The sequence below is a fragment of the Neopelma chrysocephalum genome, unplaced genomic scaffold (genome assembly GCF_003984885.1).
Source record: "Neopelma chrysocephalum unplaced genomic scaffold, ASM398488v2 Primary Assembly neopelma1_77, whole genome shotgun sequence".
NCBI classification, from domain to species: Eukaryota; Metazoa; Chordata; class Aves; order Passeriformes; family Pipridae; genus Neopelma; species Neopelma chrysocephalum.
In genome coordinates this window covers 7475397-7498379 of record NW_020897738.1, presented here as the reverse complement: position 1 = coordinate 7498379, position 22983 = coordinate 7475397, and the positions used below count along the sequence as shown (strand labels likewise).

Below are 22983 nucleotides of genomic sequence, written 5' to 3'. Positions count from 1 at the left end.
CTGAAACAAAACAGATTCTGTGAGAGACTAGAGAACAAGAAATTTCAGAGAAACTGAAGTTAGTACTGATATTACAAGGGAGGATAACTTACAATAACATTATTTCTCATAGTGTTGCTGGGATAATTTGAAGAATGTCAAGACTAAGCATTTCTATACAGCACTTCATCTGAGACTATCAGAGAACAGGCATTAAACAGTTCACTTCACTGCTGCCTCAAGGACAGGATTCCCAGCTTCCAGCAAACCAACCTGCAGCAGGCAAGATGCTGCAAGAGGTCTTATTTCTGACTCACGCTTTCTCACTGCTGCAAAATCCTTCCTTTTCCACAGCCTAGATCTGATTTGCAAATTATTTTTCTTTTCCTGGTGCGCAAAAAAATTGGGAGTGGGTTGAAAGATCATGGGCAGTCCTGAGAATTTACCCAATTTGTGCAAAGATTTAGAAGGCAAGTTAACCATCTGCTGTACACTAGAACAGCTGAGACTCAGAACTCTTGTTCCCATTTGTGATCTTAACTCCACAGGCTCCAGAAATGTTTTCATTAACACCAATTTTTTGTATTCAGAGGATCAGACACCACACTTGTCATCCCAAACCCCCGCTCAGTGCCTTGTACCACACAACATTTTTTGATCAATACTAACGTGATTCACAAATTGAGAGTGGATTTGGAAATATGGTTTCTATCTCATTCCTTCGGAGTAAAACCTTAATTACAGGGAGGCTAAAATTTTCTTCTTTTTTTCTTCTCCCAACAGGAGGATGGCAACTGGTTCATTTCTATTCACCAGGCAATGTCACAGAACCTTATTTCAGTAAGGCAGCTTTATTACAATTTAATGTGAGACTGGAATCAAGCAGCTCAACACAACCCACAGCCAACACAACCCAAACTCTTCCCACTCCAGGCAGGTCCTGCAGTGTGGGCTGAGTTGCTCCCCAGTTTACAGCAGACACATGTCCTGTGTCCACACCCTCTCCCACCACTGGACTGCCCAAGGGCTGCATCAGGAGCTCAGCCAGAGAACAGCCCCCAAGCACAGGGAGAGGGAGGAACAGCTTCCACAGGGGAATTTGGAAAGACTGCAAAGGAAACTAAAGCAGAATCTGCTTCAACTTGAGGAGGAACATTTCCCCAGGCATTAAAAACATGAGGTACAACACCTTCCTGGTGCTCAGGAATGGGCAGGACACCTGGGAAGGAAAGACAGGGCTGATGTTTGCACTCAGCAGATGCCAGATGAGAAAGATGGACCTAACCAATGTCGTTAAAAATGAAGGATCCTTTTTCTATGCATATTACTACAGTGCAGAATCTCCCATGGGAGCATGAGGCTGCTGTCATCGAGCATTTCAAGCTTCTCCTTCAGGTGGAGATCTGCTGATCACCCAGAACATCTCACCCACATGTCACAAGGCAGGATTAGCTCAGTGTCTCATCTTCCAGAATCACTCATTGGCCAGAAAATCCAGCTTCTTTTTCTAAATTTTTGCTTGCAACAGGCTCCAGAAAACATTCCTGCAGCCTTTTGGAGAGCTGTGTGCAAACACCTTGCTCGAAGCAATTAAAGGAATTTGCAGTGTATTTTCACATTCCAGCAAGGTAACTGGAGGGTTTCTCAGTAACAGCACAGCATTGTATACAACAACTACCACCCCACCAAAACAAGCTGGAAAATAAAAATAATAAATAAATAAATGAACATATCAATCAAAGTACTTCTACCTTCCAGCACCCAACCAAACTGAAACCAAGCAGCCAAAACGTGCTGATTGCACCCACACAACAGAGCAGCTGAAGAGGGAGGCAGGACCAGACCCATTTCCCTCCTACCTCCTGCCTTCAGCTACAGGCAGCCACAACTCCCCAGCTCTGTCTTCCCTGCCCATCTTGCACAGGCACAGTCTGGCTGAAGTTCCCACAGCATCAGTCTGTGATTATTTGGGCCTTGACAGCTAGTGGAAGTTTGTTCTTGACTACCACGAAAACAAGAAAAGGTGAAACTCGAGAAGATGAACAACGAAAGAAAAACATAAAATCAAAGAAGTGAAATCTACAGTATAGGACAGTTAGAGAGGCAGGTTAATTATTAACATTGAGGACTTACCATCCCCTAAATCTTTAAAAATGTTTAACTAGCAGAGCCACAGCAAGGAAAGCATGTGGTCGAGGTGTCTTTCCATTTTGCAGAGATGAGGAATGAGCCCCTAAAGACACAGTGAAAGGTACAGCAACCTGAATAAAATGTGTCTGCCTTCTAATCCTGCCTGTTAAAGTTCTCTGCTCTGGTTTATTCCCTTCTAAACCTTGATCAGGGAAGTAGAAATCAGTATCTTTTAAGTAGCAACATTCTTATTTGTTAACTGAAATCACTTGCTACAAGGGACAAAAAAAAAAACCAACAAACCAAAAGCCCTGACCTTTGACATTTTTGAAAGCTCAATAAATGACAATAGGAAGCAAAATTGTATCGTGCACCAATAAACCATATATTATTTTATGATATGAGAGGTTACTTAATCTAAAACTATAACTATTAAGGAGAGTGATAAGAGATAAGGAAGGTAAAGACTCAGGGACTTTTCAGTTTCATATCTTATCACTTCTGGTGTAATATTAACCAGCTTGATTCTCAATATCCCAGTCACTTTGTGATCTTTCCACAGTTGGAAACAATTACCAAATGTGAAGTATCCAGAACTTTGTTCAGTTGTGCCACTAAAACAACACAATCTTGTTTTCAAGCCACAGTAGCACCAATGCAGGGAGATGTAAATCCTGCAGATTTTTTTTTTCCTTAAGCCTGTGTAAACCTTATTTTGATTTTACTCTGAAAAGGACAGTATGAACATTTACTCTCCAGCCAACATACTTTTTAATCCACTTTGCAGAGATCAGTAAACTGCTCTCTAATATATTGCTTTGACATCTCTCTAACCAGTTAGGTGATGTTTTCTGGCAGGCACTGATTTATGTTACAAGCCTACAAGAACAGTCACATTAATAAAGCTGATTGTGTCTCTCACCACAGAAATTATTTAATGATGGAGGTACTGTCATGCACATTCACCTGTACCCAAAGGAAATCAATTTACCAGCTAAACCACCCACCTGCTGTTAAATCTTTTATTTAGCTTGCACTGCTATTGATTTTAATTGAAGAAGTCACGACTTGTCATAGCTTGTGCTGCCTGAGAACTAAAAACTCTTTAATGTGCTGTTAAAATTGCAGGTGGTTTTGTCCACAGTGAAAGAGTATTGCTCAACTAAATCCCCATATCACAAACCTGCAATCACACACTGCAGCTATGATTGTTTTAGCTCTTGTAAACCATTGCTGTTGGATAAGACAGCCCTGAGCAGGATACTGGGGCTTGCTGGTTGGAGAGAGAAATACATATCATTTTATTCAATATAATTTATCCTCTTCTCCTCTAAATCCTCTATCCTGCCAGGACTTATTCATATCAATAATCTCTCAACTTCAGGAGGTTAATGAGTGTAAAATATTGGCGTGCACTGCAACGTTAGGGACATAATTTCACATACACTTCAACATGACACAAACCTACACAGAGGCCAGAAATGTGGAACCTTCCCCAGGTCACTGCTGCTCCTGCACCTCAGCAAGAGTGATGGTGCACATCAGTGAGGCTGAGAAACTCCCAATATATGGAAGACTGATACAAACCAAAAACCAAACCACCAATAAAAAACACAGTTGGACTCTGATCCTAACCCAGAGCTGTCCTGCCACGAGGGAGCAGTGGGCATTAGGAGGAAAGCCAGCTGGACAGAGGCACAAGTGCTGCTTTGAGCAGTGCCAGCTCAGTGCCTGTATAAAACCTTCCTCCAAAAGCATCTGCAGTAAGTGCCCCCCATGCAGCATTAAGGAGCAAACTCCTCCTGGGGGTGGCTGTTAGGTGGCTATTTTTGTCTCTGGTGACAAGAAACCTACCTTAAAGAAAAAGGTCAGAAAAATAAAATAAAATCCAGTCCCTCCTCTTCCAGCACAGAGCTGCCTCCAGCCATTTTTCATCTGGCAGTGCCTTGGCTGCTCCTCACCCGCGCTGCCCAAAATGAGGTGTTTCAACACACGCTCATGTTGCAAACAGCATCCAAAAGCTTTTCCTTTTGTTGCGACACCGACCCAAAACAAACTTTGAAATCTCAGAAGCTGCAAAAAACCAGATTTGTGGTTCCCCCGAGCCAGCTTTAATCCTCACCCTGGAGGAGCCTGAAGGCAGAGCCACAGACACTTCCCGCTCAGGGCTGCACGAGCTGTGCCTCCAACAGCTCCTTCACACTGTGCCACTGAGAGCCTCTAACACAGGGAGGTGGGTGAGGCCTCCAACACTTGATATTCTTCAAGGGAAAATAATATCCTGTTTTTCCCCACTGGAGGGTAAATGGGGAGAAACGAGCTGGGAAGGTGGTTTTTGCAGCCACCGTTACACGCACAAAGGCACAAACATCTCCCACCCTTAACCCAGGTCCTGAGCAATTCCCCCATTTATCTGCTTCGAGTAGTTACCCTGCCTTTTATTACACAGCTAATACAGAGGGAGGAATACCTCGTTAGATTGAGAATAGATATATTATAAAAAACATTTTTAATGCAGCTGCAGAGCAGGTAGAGGGATGAGAATCGACCTGCTCAAAATACTGCTTCCCCCCCCAGCTGACTCCCTGCTACCTTTAGCTCTGCATGGTAATAACCATCACACCTATTTCTCTTTCTCTCCCTCTTGGAGGTATAAATACGAACTTAAACCCAAAAGCCCAGTCAGATTTGAGTTGCTGTTATAAAACTTTTCATTTGACACACACACGCCTCGTCCAAGACGGATTTTTCCTCTTGACAACAAACCTACGAGCTCTGCGTGGGAAATTACAGAACCACCCCACCTTTGATCAGCTACGTAACATCAGAAGAAACAATTCTCTGTCAGGCATTTCACCAAGATTTTCTCCCTGGAATTCCCAGGAGAGCAGGGAGGCAGTAACCCTGGAAAGCTGTGTCAGCTCGGAACACTTAACGCTCCCTGACAACCCCTGCCTGGAGCAAGTGGCTGTAAATAAAGAGGGTAGGAGACATTCTTCAGCTCAGAAAGAAACAAGGGGAAAACAGAGCTGGAAGTGTCCCTAGGCTTTCTGAAATGTAAAAAAAAAAAAAAATAAATTAAAAAAAAGAAACAAACTCCAGCTCTAAAGAAGCGAAGGATGGAAATCTCCCAGCATCCTGCAGCAGCAGCCAGATGGTGTTTCTTCACTTCTCGAGGCCCACAAGAGCCATCTGAGCTAGAGGGCAAAGACAAACACGCTGCTGTAATCACACAACTTACCAGCACCTGGCACATAATAAATGCTACCACTTAACAAACCTACAGAATAAGCTGCACTGGGCTCAAGGGCCTCAGCTAAAGGTAGTTCAAGGGTGCCAGCCTGTAACAGCAGCACAGGACATCACCCTTCTATATTCCTTCCCTTGGATGAGGAGACAATTGGGAGGCAAAAAGTCCTTCGAAAAATCACCAAAGTTAAGGATTCAGTCAGGAATCATCTGCTTAAGAAATGTGACCAACTCAGGACAGGAAATAAATATTTACCCTTCCTGTAATGCCCCTAGCACTGTTTTTGAGCCCGCATGGCTTGAATGCTTCCCAGTATCAAAGCACACATGATGTCCTTTCATCCCCCAGTACAACCCAAGGTAACCAGGAAAAATAAAAATGCAAGTAGAGAAGGGAATCAAGGGTCACATAGGAGCAAGCTGGACTAGCAGGAGACAGCAACAAGAACATAATCCAAAATAAGCAACAGAGAGAGAACAGGAAGTTTCCTTCTCCTCTTCTGTCCCTTCCATACCATGTAATTCCTGTTACCACCTCCCCACTGCACGTGACTTACTGAAACCTGGTTACCTTGTCCTCTGACTTTGATTATGGGAACTCTTCCCTCTTTCTCTGTTTCTGCAGCAAAGGCAAAGTCTGTCCTAGAGGTGACCAACCCCACTGTGGTACAGGACACCACTGAGTCCAGGGGTTTCAGAGAAACTGGCCCTGCTCTTGCACAGATGCTCCAGGATGCTGAAGTTGTATTTACACAGAAGAACACAGTAGGAGATGTGAAGGTGTGAACTTTCCTAAACACACCAGTGTGCCTCTGCACTGACCCAGTAGCAGCTCCTCTAAGGGTCAGACTTCAGCTTCATTCTCTCTGCTGAATGAATCACTGGTTTCTCAGTCAGCACTGCCAAAAGCAAACTGGAGCCAAGGAGTGCAGATGCTGGCACTCTGGGAGCTGGACCAGATCCACCATCTCGTTTTGTACAGTCACTGCACAGCTGTCAGACAGAACAGTTATGGCCATTACCAAGCAGGGAGAAGAATGGAGCCAGATACCCACACAGAAACGTCTGTATTTTATAATCAACTTGGAGCCATATGCTGGGATTTACTCCACAAAAGCATTCAGAGATACCCTAGTGTGGAAACATAAATCAGCAAACTTAAAATACTTCTTTGTGAGACTCATTTTTCATATATGTTATTTACTTACACAAGAACATACCCAGCAAAATGACAATGAAACTTCCCCTGACTCTGTTCCCAACAGCAAAGTCAGTAACTTGAAGCAGGGATGAACCGACCCACAGCTGATCTAGAAAGTTATTAATTCACTGATCTCTAGTTCAACCTCTCCAAAGCCAAGATTAAAACCAGCTCTGCCCCTGAGGCAGAGGGTTCTTGGCCATGCACTGGGAGCAGGACTGGGGACACAGCCCATGTTTTATTAAAATGTGGGTTTCTGGCATTAAAACATCAGAGTACAAGCACTTGACGTTGCCAGTTTACCTCCATCCACCAGTTGTGCAGAATCCAGGGAACACACAGGACAGTTGGAAGGCTTTTTACTTTTTGATTCATCCCAACATTAGGAAATCCACAGCATCCCCTCAGTGTCCCTCACCTGTGCAGCACATTTGCTTTTATGGCAGAAATCATTTCCCTGGTTAGATGCTGCTGGAAATAGCCCTGTATTTTATGCTCCTAATTCAAGCTGCATTTCCTCTGGGTTTCTACGTGCTCACAACTGGCAACAAGTATTGATTACTGCAAACATTCTCCTTTCCTTTACCACTGCTTAAACAAATGTAGAAAAATCCTAGACACCATTTCTCAAAAAAGAAGGGTTTTTTCCTTCCCTACCTGTTTTCAAAGCCAACAGTTGAACCTGGGCACAGCCTCACCTTGGCTTGGGCATGGCTGCAATTGAGCTTTACTTAAAAACAAACAACCAACAAGGAAAAACCCACTGTGGAAGGACAGAAGATTACAGGTAACTGCCAGCTAAAGAGCAATGTGCTTATTTATTTGTTTAAGTCCAACACAAATACAGCAGAAGCTCATGGACAAGACAGCTGAGACAAAACGACTCTGCACACATTTGAAAAACCTTATGAACTCTCTTCCTTTCTTTGCAATCAGCCTAATTACACTTGTGTAGAAGTCTAATTACACCTCTGCATCAGCTACCAGTGAAGTGTTTCTTGGGTTATTTCTGAGGAGCCTACAATTAAATGAGCCTCATCCATTAACTGACACTTTGTGTGTGTAGTCTCACTGCTCCAATTATGTACCTTGAATCAGCCCCTGAAAATCCTCCTTGCTGCCAAAGATATCCTGGTGAAAAATGAAGGACACTGGAGGTGGCTTGAAAAATACTGCCAACATTAAAAACAAATGCTGTTATGCAAAGCCCTGCATTTTATTTAAATTTGTGCTGCTTGAGATGCAAACAAGATTCATTTCACTACACGGTTGTGCTATCCATTTATTAACTATTCTGCATGAAATCCATTTCTAAATGATTTCGCTAAAGTTCATAAGCCATATTAAAACTCAGAAACTGATGAAAAAGGAAATGATCCTGCAGTTACAAACCTTGAACTAGAAGCCTGATGGAAACAATTTTATTTCTTAATTTAAACAGCATGTGAAATTGGATTCAATCCCAAAATCATTACATGCTCTTTTTAATTAAAACTTATGAAGGTTATAGCAAGTGGTTATACTTTCAGGAGGAAGGAGCTGATTTTACTGCTGTAGTAGCCTGTGACTAACATTTGGCAAGAGCCAACAAATGAGGCAAACAGAACAAGGTTTCCACATTTTTACTTTGGTGATACAAGCTTTGATACCCAAACCCTGCTATTAACAAGCACTGTGACTTCAGCTGGTGACAGCTAAGCTTCCTCCTCTATTTTCTAGGCATCAGTAGTTCATGTAAACAAGAAAAAAACCCCTGCAATAGGCTGCAATTTGCTCAGTGTCATCAGCTCCCACCCCTTAGGGGGGTTCTGATACACCACCTATAAATAACACTGACATTAACAGGTTTTCCAGGGTGAAGTTTTTTTTATACATTTATTTATTTATTATCAACCTCTCCCACTCTATTCAAGCAGGTTCCCGAGCAAAACAAAATACAAATGTTCTCACACACTCAGATGCCCAGATCCCAGGACATGTTTATAAGGAACAAATGATTCTCCAGGCTCTTCCCAGAGGGGGTAAGAGGGGAGAGTTTTATTCCTCCCAGGGCTCAGTGGGGCACTTGAACCACCACTTGTGGTAGAAGAGACACGTTTGTGCCTTGCCTAGGAAAGCAAGAGAGCTGCACTGTGTCTCTGTGTGCCCTGTAAATCCAAAAGGATGGCTCCAAAGTGAGCTCAGAGCACCATGCACTGCTCACACAGTGCTGCCATCCCAAAGGTTTGTCCTCCTCTGCATCCATCCAGCACCAGCCTGTCCAAAAGCAGAGTATTGTTTTCAGCTGAAGACCCACGTTCTGTGCCCTTAACCACGGTGGGTTTGGAACATATTCTGCTCCTCTGTGCTCTCTCTTTCCTTTGCACACAGGTGAGTCCTTGCCCAGCACTGCTCTGGGCAGTTTGTGGCCCCATCAGTGCCATTGACCTGCCCTGGGACTGCAGGGCTGCTGCCCAGCTCCCTGGGACCTCCCTGCTCCGAGCTGAGCATCCCTCAGTGCCTCCAGCACTCAACATTTCCAACCACACCAAACCTGAGCAGCTTCTTTCCACTTTCAACACCTCCTCAGTGCCCCCATAACCCCCTCAGCTCTCACACCCAGTCAGGGCCCTGTCTGCCAGCATGGACTCGTTCGTGTTATAAAAATCCAAATCACACCATCACCCAGGGCAGTGTTGGAAAAGACCCACAGTCACAACGTGACACAGTTATTCCACGTTATATCCCGTTCTGTGCTGCACTTAGAGAGCAGGAGGATGCCACAGTGCTAATCCCCTCTCTGAAAGAAGTTAATGACAAGTGAACCAGCACATTCCTGTGCTGCTCACTGAGCTGCAGCTGCTCTGGGCAGCTCAGGAGGAAACATCCATCAGCCAAAAAGCAACACAAGACTCAGCCTTGCACCCTTTTTTAAGCAAGCCTTCTATTCTGTATGCAAATTAAATCCAACTGAAGATGTCACTACAACGTTAATGAAACCCTAAGTGCTGAAAAAATCAGCGTCCAGGGAGCGTAAATGCGCATTTTGAAACCGCAGTTGGCTGTTACAGAAAACATCTCATGACTGCCACGGTCACCTTCACCCACCAGGCTCTGCACAGCACAGAAACCTTTGCCAGCTGCAGAATTACTGAACAGGCATGTTCCATTGCTCTGTTAGAAAACCAAGTTTTACTTGTTTGGGTCAATAAGACAGCTGCTTAAAATCGTATCGTGCCTCCAGAAATAAAGAGAGATTCTTTCAAGACCTGGTTTCTTGAAGTATCTCCTGATTCATCTATGAACGAGCAGCTGGCTGTAGACCAAAGCCAGCACTGCCAGCTCCCTTTTGCAGGATACTCCATTTTGTATCTGGATCTGCAGGGAGTAGATTAAAAGATGATCTTGATCTTACATCAGCACTTCACTTTATACACCACCAGTAGTCCCACTGAAATTACTGCCTGGAAGTTAAACTGCAGAGTAACTTCTGCAAGAATTCAATGCTCAACAAAAAGCTTCACTGGCCAGGATTGCTGGGACACTGCTAGAAACAGAGGGACTTTCCTTAAACTCTTGGTTTGACTTAACATGCACTGAAGGCTCCACTCCTGTCAACTCTGAAGGGTGCAGGGTCATGCACCCGCCTCAAAATGCAAAAAGTGGGCCTCTCATGAGGCTACCTTCCACCTCAGATATGCTGAATGACTGTATTTGAAACTTTCAGGGTGAATGTAACCGATAAATCAAATCCCAGAAGTGATCCTTGGGTAACCTTGGACCTCTGTGATATAATAGGAAGATTATTATAAGATCCAAGTCAGGGAGCTGATTAGAGTGAAATATAGAAGACAGCTGTTTGCAAACTAATTCAGCTTTTGTATTTGAGGCTTTCCAGCTACTAAATATGCGACAATAATGCTCCTTCTACAGCCAGTTTTGCTCCCTCCTATGCTTCATAATCTGCTTTCTTTATAAAATGTCCTAAGCTGTGCTCTTCCACCTCACTAATGGTGCAACTTACCTTGAAACCCTCCCCCCTGGAGAACAAGGATCAGCATTTTAGTAGTTTCTTCATTCTAATGCAGCACAAAATGATCCAAAACAAACACCAGCACATTTGCCTTTCAGCGTGACAGCAGCGATCTCAACAGCAGCCCTGCTGAGCACGAACAACTAGGTTTGTTTTCAGGTTTGGACAAGTAAAACACCTCTGCAAAATCATGACTTTACAGGAACTTTGCTTTTAGGACAAAACCTCCATAAAACGTGCAACCCGGGTACAAATGCCAAGTAGGAACACGCAGGACTCTTCCCTCTCTTCCCTGCTTGACCTCATTATCTGCTCAGAGCCCACTTAGCAGCTCAGCCTAACCACTGAAACCTCACAAATTAATAACGCTTACAAGAGTGCATGAACCATAAGTCACCTGGGGCAACCTTCCAACGAAAAGGAGCTGCCACAAAGTCTCACAGCGGGGCCTGAAATGAGGTTATTCTAACAGCAAGGAAAAAAAAACCTCTCTCAGAAATCTTTTCCCCAATTCTTACCAGCACCAATTTAAAACGAAGTTATTCACGTTAAAATTAAGGGAGAAAACAAGTCTGGTTTAGCATACTAATAGGTTTCTTGAGCTCAGGTTTCTGTTCAGTAATCAGCAGCTTTAGAAGGGTTTAAGCATCTTGTTTTAACACTGCCCTGACAGGAGGATCCTGCCCCAGCCGGTGCTTAAGCACTTCACCAGTGTGCTGTAGGTCCAAGGCAGCAGTTTTCCCCTCTGGAGAGCAAAGCTCTGCAAATCACAACGCTGCTAATCCTTGAATGTTTGCAAATACCAGTCCAACCAGCAGGAAAACAAATCCCCAGCTGGACTGGTTCTCACCAGCACTTCACATTCAACAGTAAACAAGGCCCCAGAGCCAGGGAAGGGCAGCGAGCAGAGGATGCTCATCCACACAGATATCAATGGATAAAATGTTAGCCCAGAAACACTTGGCTCAGGTTGTGCTTAGAAACCAACTCAAGATAAGCTCCTTAAGTGGTTTCACACTCAAACATGCTTAAACCTAATGTTATATTTGCTGCTTTCTTCATTTCTCTTTCCAGGATTCGTTGGGTAAATGTTCCCTGTCCCCCAGACCATGAGCTTCCTACACACATGACAACTCCAGGGCACTCCCTCAGACTCCTGTTCCACTGACACTGGATGACAGGGCTTCATCCACAGTTGGTGACACACCTCTGATGTTCATCAGACCCTTCATTTTTCAAAGGGCTTGAGAAAGGAGAACCCGGGGAGCAGAGCTGGGAGCAGCAGGGATGGGATGAGCTTGGGGCAATGGGCAGCCACGAGGGAGAGGGAGGGTGAGGAGTGCAGAGACAGGGCTGTGTGTCTGCAGAGAAGTGTAGCTTAGCAGGAGGAGACCTACAGTGCATTACACAAAACTACTTGTTCTGCTCATTTTTGAATGTCCAAACCAAAAAGATCATGACAGCCTTTAGGATGTTACCTCGCTGTCTCAAACCAATCAAAAATCTCCATCTTCCTTCTCTCTGCCTCCCCATCTTCCTGTTTTGCTGCAGACCAGTGGACATGTGCTGGGGTCAAAACTCCCGAGAAGGAGCGGGAAATTGCTGCTATTTGAAATGCTCTGTCACAAGCGAAACCTGTTATTTCACCATAAGAGGAAATTCCTAAAATTCACCTTCCTGTTAAAGTTTATTTTTAATGACCAAACACTATCAAACATCATGTACACAGCAGGACTTCTTATTAGAAAAAAACCCTTTGAAAATACTCATGATCAAAATAATGAAGACTGCTGCATGAAGTTTTATTTTCCTTTTTAGAGCGCTACTGAAACATGACAAAAAGTTCAACAGTCTTTTTTTAAAAACAAACCAACCAGACACACCGAGAGTACGTGGCATTCCTTTCTATCAGGATGGCTTCATTTAATCAGGAACTGGAAAGAGGAAAAGCACTGGAAGGAAGAGACAAGAAAGCCTGGCCTCAGCAAGTGCACAGGCTGCCCTCGCTTCCCTGGAGAGGGGCAGGGACAGCAGCACATCCCTCTTGAGTTTTCGGGGTTTTTAAAACATGGAAGTTCTTTGAGGAGGAATCTCATGCTGAAATGCTGAAAAAAGAGCAACTGAGTGTTGCTTTGTGACCTGCTACTTTTTACACTGAGACAAGCAGTTGTTTCTCCAAGCAGAAATACAGGAGTGAGGTGCGAAGATGAGAAACACCAGTGGAACAATTGTCTTCAGGGACTGCTCGTGCAGAGGGAATTTTGTTTGTTCTATCACCAACATGTGGAACAATAGGAAGGGAACATTCTGCATTACATACAGCCCCCCATCTTGCTAATGAGACAAATTAGCAAGAGGAGTAATTTCACAGATCTCATTTCACACGTCGGAGCCATGCTGAGACTGCAAGGCAGCTCTCTCAGCTGAGCTTCCTTTGATTTGCCAACTAAACACACACTCAATCCCTCCAAATGTATCTCCTTGCACTAAGGTGTTAGGAAAGCAATGTGCTGCTTCTCCAGATGAGAAGAATGTTCCCATCACCGGGTGCAGATCTCCACTTGGATGCCTTTGATTGGAAGCACTCCTGGCACCTTTTCCCAGGAAACTCTGCTGTGGACTAAGAAACCAAATTCCATCGTGGCACAGGCACATGGGCAGCCTCTGAGGCTGTTTGTTTGATGCCATTCCTCTGCATCTTCACCCCTTGGCTCTCTCCCCAAGCAAAGCCACCCCCCAAGCACACCCAATTACCCTTGATTGAGGGCACTGAGCTGCTGGAGCTCTGTGTGTGCCAGGAGGGGCAGGAACTGGGGCACAGGCCGGGATTGCCCCTCGGGCACTGCCAGCTGCTGTGATTTTCCCTTTTCCAGGCGGATGTGACTCATCTATCCTGCATGCACCAACAGCACCATCCAGAAAGTTTCCACAGCGGAGGAGAAAGGGCAGTGTGGTCCCAGGACACCACTGGAGGGGCTTCCTGCACCAGGCACCTTTTCACAGAAGCCCAGCATAAGCCTCTCCATTAAAAGACAACCATATCCTGGCTCTGAACTGAGCACCAAATCCCTCTGGAAACATTACTGTCACTCTTGAAAATACACCAAATACTACTTAGAAAAAAAGCATTACATTATTACAACATGGGGCTTTTCCTCTTTTTTTTTTTTTTTTTAATCTCAGTTTTCTGATTCACATTCACTACCTCAAAGGGGGAATGTCAATATGTAAGTTTTATGTCAGAAGTAAACCCCACCCTGGGAAGTGTGCAGGGAAAGGGCAGAAGAAACTGGGGTGGATTAAAAAGTAACTTCTAGAAAAATCACTGAAATTCTCCACTTCTGAAGGAAGCCAATGACAGAAATCCTGCATTCATGGCATTTGACCTCGTGTTTTGTCTGCAGCACATCTCTCCATTCCTACAGCTCCTAAAAGGACACTCATGAATGTCTGGATCCAAAAGTCATCGACAGCATAAAGTGCCAATACAGGCCAACAAAAACCCAGTAACTAAGAAACCTAATGCCATTAAGAGCATATGTATAATGTAAATACTTCCTGTACAATCTACATTTGGCTCAAGTCCACCATCTTACCAAGCACATCATGTACTTTAACAGGTAATATGACATGTAACTGCCAGTAGGTTTCAGAGATAACAGCTCTCTACACCAAACAGAGGCATTTCCCAGAGTTTAAAACTCCCATTTCTCGCTGTAAATAGAAACAAGACAGAAATCACCCAGTCAATTCAATAAATTATTTGAATTGGGCACCAAACCCCCGTTTCCGAATTTACAAGTATTATGGATGACAAGACAGCTCTGCATTTCTTCTGAAATCAAATCTGAAAACAAGCCAAATGATTGCTGTGCACCTGAAACATCAGCCAAATTTACTAAGAAATCCACTCAAAGTGCAGGCAGGAGCATTAGGTGGTAATTCAATGGAATTGGGAGAAAGAAAGGAATGAATAATTCACTGGGTTTAGACAGTCAAAACTTACCACTTTTGGTGAACTTTACCTCTGAGATTTTAGATTCATTCAAACCCAAACCACAGCTCAGCAGGTGCAAATTCATAAAAGCACAGAGTTTGTATGACTCACTTTTAACTGAAACCACCATCTTTTTTGCAAAGCAGCAGCTGTGGCAAGCGCTCTAAGAGAATAAATATTTATTCCTCCTTAAATAAAGCTGCCTTCCCACCCACGAGCGCAGGCAGAACAATCAAAGGCTTCTCAAGGACAATTATAGGAAAAACTCCTGCCTGCCAAAGTCAACCAGTGCCAGCAGAGTGAAACCTGGGACACAAGCTCCACAGCTCCTTTGACGAAAAAGGCTTCCGTTACAAATCCCGCAGGATTTCAAGCTCGTTTCATGGCCACAAGGATTATTTCCCTCCTTTCCTGGCCAGCTCTTCCTTCAGAATTCATCAATATCACTCCTTGCTGCTATATCACATCAACATGATGCATCCTACAGCAGCTTCTCTTCCCAAGGGGCACAAACACCAGACCAGTGCTAACTGGATTTTTAAGTTCAGTTTATCTATTCGCTCTGATTTCTGCTATTTTTATACCTCTGACTATTCATCTTCTAAAACAGTCTTTTGTGATGACAAATAACAAGACAGATCAATTCCTTTTTGCTCCAGATGTTAAGATAAATTACTTCAGATAAGAAACAGCCCTTGTCACTGAAATTGCTACAGAAGCTCAGAACAGAGCACTAACAGCTGAAACCTTATACACTTAGATTGATGTTTTTAATTGGATTTTTATTGTTCTCTGTTGATTTTTCTTGTTTGTGCTTCTGTGCACTTATGGATTGGAACACCAACATCTAGCTGGAGAAGGCAAGCAGTTGAACTTACAGCAAGGATCTAACTGAGAGTCGTATTTTTGCATACAAATAGTTCCTTTCACAGAGTCAGGGGTTTGTGCCACAGGACCTGCACGTAGATGCAGCCTGGACTCCTCCTAAATTGGAAGGATGTCCCAGTTGCAGGCAGCTTTGCAAGAGCCATGCTGGCAGGAGGGCTGGACACCCACAGAACCTCGGGATACCCACAGAGAACGTCCAAGCTCTTCCCTCCTGACTTGCTCTATGGTCACTCACACCAATTTACTCCCCACAGCCCATCCTTCCCCACCCTTCCAGCCTGCTCTGTACAGCCCCATCTGTAGGAGCCGAAGCAAGAGCCCCTGGACTGACTGGCAGAGATCCCAGGAGCATTCCTGCAGTGGCAACCAAACCTCTGGCAGGCTCAGACCGGGACAGTGCCTGTGCCAGAGGTCTGGAGCCTCACAACAAGGGCTCGCTGCAGGGGGGTGTAGTTTGGCACTGACACCACACGTTTCATCAATGCTGCTCACGTAAAACAAATAAGAATTAAATCAGGGCTACTGAAGGCTCCTTCCCGGCTCCATCCCATTTTATGGCTTATTTATTTGCCAAGGGTGATGTTATCTGCACGGCATTCGCATCCAGATCCTTATCCTGCATGTGGCAATATTGCAAATGCAAATTCCAGTTTTCTGTTCGCAAGGAACAGAGCAGTGACTGAGCAGCCACGCACACGTGATGTCAAAGCCTAATGAAATCACAGCCCGCCCCAGTGCCCAGTGGCATGTTCAGACTGCAATCCCGACTGGGCATGTAATGGCAAAGGCAACTGCTGAGAGCATCCTGGATCACATCCAGCCTCCTCCCCGGCAAAAGAGGGTAATTAGGCTTTCGGGTGTCGTCTGGAAACGCTCCCTCATGCAGGATTTTCCCAGCAGAGGGCACTTTTGATTCACAGACCACTTCAGAAGCTGCTTTTTGTTATTCTCCATCACCACCTCAGAGAGCTGAAGCAGAGGTGGTGCTGTCTGCTTAAAAATAAAGACATCGTTGCTTTAGCTCCACTTTCCTGCCTTCCTCTCCCCCCCAACAAGTTTTATTAAGTTCTCATCTTTAATTCATGCCTGCAGCAGAGCTGATGTCACTTTTTTTTTTGCTATTAAAAAAACGATCCACAAAGCACAAGCCAAGCTTGCAGTGGTATCTCACCTACTTTTCCTTCTCTATTTTTATTTTCACTTCCAGTGATTTGTTAACATTCATTATCCTCAAAAAACTGAAAACCTATTCCAACAGAAACACAACCACAGCACTTGGGAAGGAAAGCAAACAAACCACCTATTAGATTACATGCTCCATCCCCTGCAAAGGTAGGACACAACCCACCAGAGACATCTCACAAATTAAACCCTCCAGTTGCCTGCAGGAAATTGCAGGGTGTTAGGGACCAGGGAAATAAACAGCTTAGCAACCACTAAGGTGAATTCCCCTTCGGGAAACTGTCGTTTCACAGTGGCTGCAAAGTGAGAAGGAGGGAGGATGTGTGATAAGAGTGCATGTGGGGGAGAAGTTTCCAGCAAAAGCCCTGGGAATTGAGATGTTTTTAACTGCTAAAGTCAAAAGCAATAACGAAAAAAGGGATGTTTGAATCAACTAATGCACACATCTGTCCTAAGTTAAAGCACTGGGACAACCAATCCCTGCAGTTTTGCTGTAATTCTGCTTCGTTTGCATACAGCTGGGATGGGGGGTTTGGGTTGGCAGCACCCTGGAGCTGACTGAAGGCCAGACGGCCTATTTTAGGGCAGTAAGGATGCCAGGAGTCCTCTCCATGGGCTTCCTGCTATGAAATCCCGTGCCTGTGCCTACTGGGGCACCACCCTGGAGACCAACCAACAACTCAGCAGAGCCCACCAGCACCCGGAGCCAGCAGCCCCCACCTCGGGCATTCCGGCCTCTCCCACCGGCCCCGAGGACACGGGTGGGTGACTGGAATCTTGCAGAGCAGATCCATGTCCCGCTGCAGAGGAGGAGAAGCTCACTCAGCAGCGAGCAGCCCAACCCAACAAGTCATTTCCTCCCCCAGTTATGTAATTCCGAATCACTCCGGTTCCTCTTGGCTCGGGGATGAACAGCTTTGTTTTTTCAGAAGCCGGAGCAGCGGGTGGTGTGGTCGTGTTGTGTAAGATAATACAGAGAGCAGAACAATTACTGCCAAAGGAAAAGACACTGTATCACACAGGCTTTGTGCTGCTCTGTGGAGTGGGACTTGCAGAATCACTTGCTTGTTTGTGACAAGTTTTACTGGAACGTACGTTACCAACCATCTCTCCGAGCCAGGAGAAGTTGTCATAAACACGCTTAAATAAAGAGCAAGAAAGCAACTCAAGAACAAAGGGATTGTGCAAGATTTGTGTGATGGCACACTGGGGAGGAGGGGTATAAAAAAAAAAATCAAATCCCAAATCCCACGGACTGTTGCTTTTGAAACAACAAAGGGTGAACTCCAAATCCATTAATATTATATTAAAATCAAGAGAGCTAAGCCAGCTGACACAGTAATTCTCCAGATATTTTATTCACCTGTTGCAGGGGAGGGACACATTATTCAGCCCATGCAAGGGTGCGAGAGGAACTGTACAGGGCAGCCAACTACAATGTTAACTGAATTTTGTTAACTGTTAACTTTAATTTAGGGCTCCAAAGCAAAAAAAAAAGTGGAATTAGGCCCTTCCTATGATTCTGTACTTTGCCTTCAGGGCTTATAATAGGATATTTAATTACATGATTTTGTAATATCTTTTCTATTATTTTACACAAGCTGTAACTGTCGATAACAGATACTTGTAGTTACACCACACATCAACCCCTTCCTGTGGAAAGCCCAGCACTGAAACATCTCCCCACATGAGCACCAGCTTGCAAATAATTAACAATTTTGGGGAAAGAGGATATTTCCCTGCTGGCTGTTAATCAGTAGCAGGCCTGAACATATATCCAGTAGCAATCACGTTAAGAAAAATACATGAAATCTGCAATAAAATGACGTTTGGCCGGATTCCAAATCCTACATAGTTCACAGGCACCTTTCTGCTGCCTTCAGCATGCTCTGAACCACAGAGCACCACAGGCTGTATTGTGGTCCTTACAAAAACAAAAACCACCCAGAAAACCCTCACAGCCACCAGCTTCACACACAACACACAGCTATGAATATCTAAGCTATGGCCTTCGATAAAATATGAGTCCATACCTGAATTCTGGAATTCAGACCAATAAGGTAACAAGGAACAAGCTGGTCCCAGGATTCATGGCAAAAGGATGAGTATCTTAACACACACATGGCTGTCAACTGTGTGGCCCCATAAAGTGCTCTGTCATCACCCCTGAGGGCACACTAGAACCTACCAATATTGGCACTATGGCCAAAGGGAATTTTTATCATACTACAGGCTCCTGGAATAACATTTTGTGCAGTGAAAATGTTTTGAGCAAATCTTTTAACACAACCTTCTGCCCCAAGCCCAATCCTTCTGCTTTTATTCTCCTTTTCCCTTAAAACAGGGCTTATTCCACCAGCCAGTGGTGCGGATTTATCACAAGGAGAAACACATCTGACTCCCAGCTCCTGCAGGACTTGCAGCAGCCCAGAGACTTCAGCTGCTTCCACCTACCAGTGGCTTCCCAAGTGAAGGGAGAATGAAGGGATTGTTTGCATCTCTCCACAGCCCTGAAAAGCTTCGTGCCACCACTGAGCTTTTGCTGAGCAGACACGGTGCCAGGAAGTCAGTGCCTGTGAGCTCCTGCTTGTTTTCAGGCCTGGCAGTGATGGATTACGTACAACCACAAGTTGGGCACAAACCAGCTGTCTCTCTGTCTTTTCCAAACATCTTGCTTCAGTTTCTGTATTATAGAGGTGCCAATGCCTTGTTTTAGGATGCCTACTGCATAAAGAGCACATATTTCTCTGAATATTTTACTGTCACACGGAGGGACTGGACTTTTTTTTTTTTTAATGTTGTTGCTCCTTCCCCAGCACATTCCCCATAATAAAAGTCTCTCTGTTCCCAGAGGCCTGGAGCTGAAAAGACAAACTGCACTACAGCTTTTCTCTGCACTGAAACCTGCTGTCACAAGAGAAACCTGTGCCCCACACCCCCAACCCTCCTGCCAGGGCACTGCGTCTGGAACAGCAGCACCCCTGAACTGCAGGGGGTTCCATCACAAACCAGAGGGGAAAAAAAGGAGAAAATACAGCTTTGCAAAGAGTCTAACCCTGCTCCATCCAAGGCTGTGTACAACCCTCTGTGGGAGCAAATACAGACACTACGTGTTCAAGCACGCACACGAGCTCGTGTGGGACTCAGTTACTCCAAAGGATGTCTGGGGGAAAGGGCTGTGAACAGCATCTACCTTGGGAGGGGGAAATAAAAATTACCAGTTATTGAATTTGGGTCTGTCAACCACCAGAATTAAGCACTCTGAAAAGCCTTCCAGTTTTGTGGCAGAAGCCACGGTAACAGCACCGTGCTGTCCAGCAAAGCCAGAGCAATTCCCAGGGAACAGCCTGGGTCTGGCTGCAGCACTGCCTACACGGTGAAAACAAAACACACAAAACACAGATGAAAGATGTTCCCCCTCTTCTCTCCCTGAAGAAAAAAAAAAAAACCAACCAAAAACAAAAAAACAAACCCATCCTTCTTAGGTTGAAAAGGAGATCACAGGGAGGGAAACACGTAGGAGTCCAGACGAGTGATAGAGCTGCAGACCAGGCCCCGCTGCATCTGCTCCAGCTACACACACTTGTCTAAGAAAAGCATTATGAATTTTTCTCTCTCTTCAGATGTCTTGCCTGGATGCTTTAAAGCAGCCTCAGAGGAATGTGCTCTTGGGTCTGAATCCCGTAGGAAATTATCCTTTGTGGTGGATGGTCTCCCCTTGGGGCCTGTCTGTGTGTTTTGCTTTCATGTAATCCTCCCACCTTGGTTTTCTAATGTAATGCTATCCACATTATTATAGCTCTTTGAAACTCTCAAATGGTACTTACTCAGGCTGTCATATTTTCAGCTCTCCTAGACTGGGTCTGACTGGCCTGGATGGCCTGTGGTTCACGCCATAAATATTTAGCTAAGTCACTAAAAGATATGGAGCAGTTGTATGGCACTGACAGACACCATGGACAGGAGACTGGGCCCTCTGCCCCTTCCAAGTGGGATGTGCATGGATGTGCTCTACAGGAACAACAGAGACCTAACAGCAGCACCACTCTGTCAGGGCTGCTCACAGGGGCCAACTAGTCTTTTGTCCTACTTCCCCTTTTCTTTCTACAACTTCTGCTCCAAGAAAATTCAGCAGATTACATGCAAACTTTTAAGACAGCTCTTGTGGTTTAGATCGATTTTACCAAGAGCCCAGCAGGTCCAGCATCCTGACCTGCAGCCAGGACTCCCTCTACGTTGCCTGCCACTGAAGCTTTCTCAGAAGACATGAATCTTCACTGCCACCACTGCTCTCATTTGCACTGAGAGCAGGGTTTTGTGGTTTCCTTCCCAGTTCCTCTGCATCACACAACCTCAGTATTTGGTTTGCATCGAGTTCATTGTCTCACCGATGCACCACGGGAATCTAACCAGAAAGCAAGCCTGCACTTGGAGCCTTCTCTTTTCTTCACTCTGGCATGAATTTACACCCTGACAAGTCGGATCTTTAATATCCCTCCCACACGCACGCGGAGAGACAACTTCAGTGCCTCCCCCGCCCGCGCGGCGGATCCCCTCAAACACATGAATCAACGTTTACCCGCAGCTTCCCTCCCGTGCTACCCAACTGCCAGCAGCTCTCACCGTGTGGAGGAACACACTCAAACACCACTGCAGGGCTGGCTGAGAGCATGGCTGAGTGCTCTGCTGGGGGTTTGCTCTGCACAGTTATCTCCACTTGTAACGTGGAGGAGATGCAGCCCACGGAGTGACTGAACAGAGGGGACCTGGACTCTGCTCCCAATCCTCCTGTTTGCTTGCTGGATGCCCACAACTAACCCAGCACTCATCACCAGCCTTGCCTTTGGTCTCCCCAGTTGCAACACTGCAATACACTCTCTACAATTCCCTGACAGGAGGTTGTAGCCAGGTGGGGGTTGGTCTCTTTTCCCAGGCAACTCTCAGCAAGACAAGAGGACTCGGTCTCAAGTTGTACCAGGGGAGGTTTAGGTTGGATATTAGAAAGAATTTCTTTCCAGAGAGGGTGATCAGCCATTGGAATGGGCTGCCCAGGGAAGTGGTGGATTCTCCGTCCCTGGAGGTGTTTAAGAAGAGACTGGATGTGGCATCAGTGCCATGGGCTGGGAACCATGGCGGAGTTGGATCAAGGGTTGGACTTGATGATCTCGGAGGTCCCTTCTAACCCAGCTGATTCTATGAATAATAATTCTGAACTTTTCTGCAGAGGACTAAGGAATCAATGACAAGAGGTGAATTTTGTAGCTAGTTGATTATTACCAAGAATTATGTGCTGCACTCAAGCTTCAAGCTTTTCACCTAATGCAGGGAAGTATTTCATGGACACAAGGCTGATAAACTTCCCAGCATGTGTGGAGAGGTGGGAAACATGTCCATTGATGACACTTACCCTTAAATTTTGAAGGCTTCTCTGAAGAAGAAACTCAACCTTGGCTGAAAAAACCTCTGACTACATCCCAATTAAGTTGGCCCATTGCTATAGAAGCTTCACTGCTGCAGCTACATGAATTTCTGCCCTGAATTGCTCAAGCATGAAAAGATGTGGAGAAGAAATGCCAGGTCCCTGCATCACTGCCCATCCCGCCCTCCCTTTTATTATATTTTAGAATATATAATATATTCTTGTTATATTATTTAGGTTATTATTTTAATTAAATAATATATCAGTAATTATAATAGGGGTTAAGCAAAACCTTTCTTGTATTTCCTCCCTCGCTTCCCTAAGGAAGGTTGATACAAAGGAGAAACATTCAGTTCCATTTACAATTTCTGTCCTGAGCTGGTGCTCAAACCACCTGTGTGGTAGCAGTCCTCAGGCCATTTCACCAGAGAAGTGCTCCAGCAGCAGCAGCAGCACAGCAATTCTGCTTTGTCTTACTGTCAACTGTGTTGAAAAGCAGCAAAGTAGGAAGGTTTTGCTTCACTCTCCACTGCACAGCAATAAATTGACACAGCACAGCTGCAGCCTGCTCGAGCTGGAGGGAGGAAGAAAACAATTTGGGGCTCACATCTGTGCAGCAACTATTAAGAAAAACTCCCCATCTCTGTTCCACCAAAGCACTGACCCAGCTATGCAGTTCACTTCTGCTGATGACATTAGCTTTAGGAAATGCTCAGCATGTTTATTTTGCAAACAGCATTTTGCTTGGAAATTACAAAAGAATCAGAAGTGCCACTTGCTGTTAGACAACATTATAATGCAAAATGAAGCACAACCATTGTGATGGGAGAACACATTCATTAACTCAAGAGAGTTGGCAGTCTTCTGATATTTAGTAGATTTTTCTCAAATTCAACCCCCTGGAGTCATGGGACCTGAAAAATCTA

General features: G+C 45.0%; 1 protein-coding gene across 19 annotated transcripts in view; it reads right to left on the bottom strand.

The window, feature by feature from the left end:
• FBRSL1 (fibrosin like 1) overlaps positions 1–22983 on the bottom strand; it is a 507770-nt gene that overhangs the window by 326545 nt on the left and 158242 nt on the right. Inside the window, exon 1 of one of the 19 annotated variants that reach the window (XM_027689375.1) lies at positions 1839–1933. The exons of the other annotated variants lie outside the window; for them this stretch is intronic. The gene's annotated coding sequence lies outside the window, so the exon portion shown is untranslated. Of the gene's footprint in view, positions 1–1838; positions 1934–22983 lie in introns of those variants that run through there. 19 annotated transcript variants of the gene reach the window in all.